This window comes from Gekko japonicus, unplaced genomic scaffold, assembly GCF_001447785.1.
Source record: "Gekko japonicus isolate JY-2015 unplaced genomic scaffold, Gekko_japonicus_V1.1 scaffold381, whole genome shotgun sequence".
Taxonomy (NCBI): domain Eukaryota; kingdom Metazoa; phylum Chordata; class Lepidosauria; order Squamata; family Gekkonidae; genus Gekko; species Gekko japonicus.
In genome coordinates, this window is record NW_015172016.1 from 737,541 (window position 1) to 743,196 (window position 5,656).

The following is a 5,656-nucleotide window of genomic DNA, read 5'->3' on the forward strand; positions in this document are numbered from 1 at the left end:
TTGTTCCAAAGTTTGATTCACACATTCAGTCTCCCCATTAGTCTCTGGGTGATAAGCACTACTCATGGTCCATTCTACTCCCATGAATGTCAAAAGCTCCCCCCAATATTTGGAAGCAAATTGGGTCCCCCTGTCGGAGATAATTTTGCCCGGGAGGGTGTGAAGGCAAACCACGTGTTGCAAAAACGCCTTCGCCAAAACCTTTGTGGTGGGCAAGGAAGCAAATGGGACAAAGTGAGCCTGTTTAGAAAATACGTCATAAATCACCCAAATGACAGTCATGGATTTACTAGGGGGCAGGTCCGTAATAAAATCCATAGAGATCACCTCCCATTGTCGACTCGGAGTTGGGAGAGGTTTCAGCAGCCGCGGAGTTTTACCCGGCCTGGGTTTACACATGACACAAGTCTGGCATGACTTAACAAACGAGGACAAATCTTTGCGCATGAGTGACCACCAAAATTGTCTTTGCAAAAGCTGCAGGGATTTGACAAACCCTGTGTGGCTGGCGAGTTTGGAGCCATGAACCGCTGCCAACACTTCCCCCAAAAATGTTTTAGGGACTAATAGTTTCATGCTGCGGTACCAGCATCCATCCGCTTTCAATTCCAACCCCCCTTCCCGTTCCACTTTGTCATCATCAGAGAAGGCGGAGGCAAATCTGATAGACCAGGCCGTCCTACCCACTTGACCAGGAGGGGAGGGGGCAGGCCCGGACTGTTGAGCTGGGGGGGAGGAGCCCGCACGGCTCCGAGTCCTCACCACCCCACCGAGTTGCGAGGATGTGAACATGGAGTCCAATATCTTCTCCCATTGGCTGTCATGTTGGGGGAGGTGGGACAATGCATCAGCTAGAGAATTCGCTGAGCCCGGGAAAAGGGGGAGCATGAATCGGAACTTGGAAAACAAATCAGCCCAATGTAACTGCTTAGCATTGAGGTTACAGGGGAGGTTTCAACACTTCCAAATTTTTGTGATCACTCCAGACCTCAAAAGGCCCCCGGGCCCCCTCCAACCAGTGCCTCCATGGTCCCACACTGATCAATTGCATTCAGTCTCATTAAACTTGCGGGACACATAGGCCAGGGGGTGTAACCGCCCATCGTCCCCCTCTTGCAGGATCACCCCCCCCCCCATGGCAACATCAGATGCGTTGACTTGGATGATAATATTTTTATTTTCATTGGGGTGAGCTAATACTGGCTTCGAGGGGAAAAGCGCCTTGAGGCGGTCGAACGTCTCCTGGCATTTGTCTGTCCATAGCAGCTTAGCGCCTGGTTTGGTCGCCTCCGGGCCCTTCCCCTTGGTTTTCAACAGATCAGTGAGGGGCAAGCTGACTTGGGCAAAGTTGGGTAGAAAATTTTGATAAAAATTCGAAAATCCAAGAAAGGATTGTAGCTGGCGGCGGGTGCGGAGGGCCGCCCACCCTAGTACATCCCGGACCTTCCCTGGGTCCATTTCCAGCCCCTTTTCTGAAATCCTATACCCCAAAAAGTCAATGGCTGTTTGATGGAACTGGCACTTGGATAGCTTATCAAACACTTTGTGCTTGTGTAACGTCTGGAGTACTTCTCGCACCAATGTCACATGTGAGGGTAAATCAGGGGAGTACAAGAAGATATCATCTAGATAGACTAGGGCCCCTTTGAACAAATGTTTGTGTAACACCTCATTGATAAGGTTCATGAAAACTCCCGGAGCCCCCTGGAGACCGAATGGCAGCACTCTATATTCCAACTGGCCCAGGGGGGTATTAAAGGCAGTCTTGAGCTCATCCCCCTCTTTTATGCGCACTTGAAGGTACGCATCTCGGAAGTCTAATTTGGAAAAGATTTTCCCTTTAGATGCTTCGGCCAACAGGTCTTTAATGAGTGGCATGGGGTAGGCATTGGTAGAAGTCACCGCATTCAACCCCCGATAGTCTGTACACAACCGCAACCCCCTGTCCTTCTTTTTCAGGAACAGTACCAGAGCGGCAATCAGGGAGGAAGCTGGTCTGATGAACCCTCTGGCTAAATACTTGTCAATACATTTACGGAGTTCATCCTTCTTGGCTGGGCCCATCACGTAAATCCGTCCCTTGGGTATCTTATGCCCCGGCAATAACTCAATGCTACAATCCGAATGTCTATGGGATGGGAGTTCATCCGCTTCTTCTTCTTCTTCAAACACCCTAGCCAAGTCTCAATACTCCAGGGGAATGGAAACCAATTCTTCTTGTGCTAGGCATGCCTGAGGGGTTTCAGGCTTCGGTTTGGGGCCCCACTGTGGTTGCCAGGTGTGCGTTTTGCACCATGGGGAGATGAATAGCACTTTCCCCTCATCCCAAAGAATGTAGGGATCATGGCCATGTAGCCAGGGGCTTCCCAACACTAGCGGGAACCGTGCTGCCGGGGTGATCACAAACAAAGGGTCTTCCCAGTGATCCCCCGCCCCTAATCGCAGCGGTACTGTCTCAAATTGACAAGGTTCCTTCATTGTGGATCCATAAATTTGGGTGAATATTAAGGATCCCAGCAACCACACCACCGCTGCTTCTAGCCTGGAGACCAGGGATGGATTAATAAGATCCCTCCCACACCCCGAGTCAATGAGGTGTCTTACTCTGATATGGGTCCCCATGTTTGGATTCAAGAGAGTCACAGTCACGAAAAAAGGGGAGGGTAGCTGCTTACCACATTAGGCACCTCTGGGATTGAGCCCTGCTGCTCCATGCTGCTTACAGCAGGCCCTGCCTGTTTTCCGCCAGCTCGGTTTCCTCCTCTTCACTGGTGTCATCCTCGATTTTGGGCAGGGCCACCTGGAGAGTCTTAGCAAATTTCGGCTTGCCTCAACTGTTTCTTCACAGGAGTCCCCCTGTGCATCTTGGGCAGCTTGGGTTTCCCCAGTTTCCCTGCCCCGATCTGCTGCAGTCAGCAGCAAAGTGGCCACACTCTCCACACTGGAGACATAACCCCTGCTTTAAGCATTGGTTTGGAGCATTTTGGGTGGTCTCACCGATTTCCCCTTCTGCTCTGGGACTGGGGTTTCCCCCTCCCCAGCTGCTGGAATATCCAAATGCAGGGTGTTCAGGTGGCCTTCCACTCTCTGCCTCCTGCATCCACGCCAGGAGCGATACCAGGTCCACGGATCGAAGGATGGTCTTGCAGATCGCGGCGTTCAGCCCCACATGGTACAATTCAGCCAAGACTTGGTCTGGCCAATTCCAGATCTTGGCGGTGCGGAGTTTAAACTTGGACAAATATTCTCTCACTGAGCGCTTCCCCTGTTTCAGGGTGCAGAGGAATGCCCTGGCTTTCGGGCCGGCATTCTGATCCTCGAACTGGACACGCAACACCCACATAAAAGCATCTACACTAACCAACTTTGGACCCCATGAGTTGTGGAGGCCCATGTACCATGTTGCTGCAGCTCCACGCAACCGAGCTGCAATCACATCTACACGACTGCTGTTATCTGGGAACAAGTGGCCCCACTTCTCCACAAATTTCATTACCCTGACCACAAAGTAAGACAAATCCTCCGGGTCTCCGGCAAATGTCACCTCGATCAGGTCTTTGGGATGGTGGAGGACCCCTGGGGCTACCCAGTCGGGGTCCTGATGCAGGGGCACCCCCATCAGGGCCGGGGCCCAGAGCCCCCAGGGGTGCCAGCTGGCCCGGTACTGGAGGTGCTGGTGGTCCCTGAGGTGGTACCCGGTGGCAGTTGCTGTGCTTCTCGCTCTGCTCGCAGTGCCTGGATCACCATATCTGGGATGGCCAGGATCACCTCCTCGAAGTCTTGCACCATTTGGCGCTGAGCTTGTTCCACCTCTACAATCCGCTCAGCCAGACCGAGCTCATCCTCCTCTGGAGATCGACGTCCGCTGCGCTCTTTCGTGCGGCCCGTCACCCATGCTCGGGTCGCAGCTTCCGACATCGCCCCGTATGGTAGGAAGCTGGATTCGGGCAGCAGACCAGTGTCAAACCAGCTGTCTCTCTGGGGACGCTTGGTAAGGACATACGTTTCCTCTGTTGAGTCTGGGTTAAACTGGCCCCACCACAATGCCCTGGGTTGGTACAGCTGACCCCCTGGCTGCCTTGGCCTCCTCAGTGTCAAGAAGATGTGGGCTGATGCTGTCTTTGGGATGGTCCTAATGCCCACGGTCGTTGGAGGGGTAGTCTGGGGTGAAGTAGTTGTCACCGGTACCTCAGACTGGGTAGTAGGGGCCTCTTTCCCAATCGTCGTGGGTACGATTTTGTCCCCTTCCTCACTCATCTCGGTGTGAGAGAGGCGTACAATAAGGATGATAGTGATGTTGTGATTTCCATATGCAAATAATGAATGTTTTTAAATTTAGGACACAATCCAGTCTCAGTTACCACATTTTTTGTTTCCTTTGAGAGCTGTGCATAATCACCCCAATGAGATGTAAGCAGAAGGCTGAAGTTGGTTCCCAGTTCCTTATTTGTGACTTATTCGTGAATTCAACCAAAAACATTGAGGAATGTTTTAAAGCTTTGAACCCCAAAATAAGGTTTGGACCACCATAAATCATACACGCCTACATTCAGGGGACTTTCCCCTTCGAGGGAACATATGCGTTTCCCTGATCCAAAGTCGAATGTGTGCCAAGGGACTATGATGATTGGTGACCAGACTGAGATGCCAGATATGTAACAGCAAGAGCCTGAGAACATGGATCCCAAGTCACCCCATTCCAGAGATGTTTCTGCACACACAAAGAGCCAGGTCAGCAGCCATTTGCTTTGGCTGTTCAAAGAACTTACTTCACCTTCACCTGGCATGTTCCCCCCCCCAACAACTTCCTCAAAGGATTATCTTCAGCTTTTCCTTAACAAAGGGACTAGCTCAGCTACTCACCTGGAGAACCGGTCTTGCAGCCTCCAGACAAAAGGGGACAATCAATGCTAGCTGCTGACTCAATCATCATGCTAATCAGGTGTCTTTGGGCTACCAGCTTAATTGCATCAATCATTGTCCAAGCTAAGCCCCTCAATTCCACTGCATAAACTAATCAGAGAGGGGTTGTGTCAAGGGAGGAGTCCAGGAAGCCCTCCCCATGTGACACCCCAGAGGAGGTGGGCCAAGTCATGTAACTAGGACATGTGACCACCTCAAACCACCCCCAAGGGTCATGTGACTAGGACATGTGACCACCTCAAACCACCCCCAAGGGACATGTGACTAGGACATGTGACCAGCCTGGCCCAGCCTCCCAAGCCCCCGTCATAAAAGGGGACAGCCGGCCATGTGGTCCCTCTCTCTCTACACCCCCTCAACGACCGCTATACTCTCTAGGTGCATTCAGACGCGCTGTTTCAGCCGGCATAAACTGTACCGGTTGGAACCGGTGCAGTTTATGCTGGCTGAAACGCGATCACACTTACCTCCCTCACAGCGGAGCCCATCGCTGTATGCCCGTTCACATGCTGCGGGCGTAGGCATTTAAAAAAAAAAAAAACTCAATTTGAGCATGCGCATAGGCAGCCATCCACAGAATGGTGATCTTTGTGCATGCTCAAAACACCCCGTATTACATTTAAAGTTTAAAGGTAAGGACTTACCTTTAAAGTTTAAAGCCCAAACTGGCCTCCCTGAAGTCCCGGACTCCTCTGGAAAGTTAAACTTTTCTTTTTTTAAAAAAACAAACGCC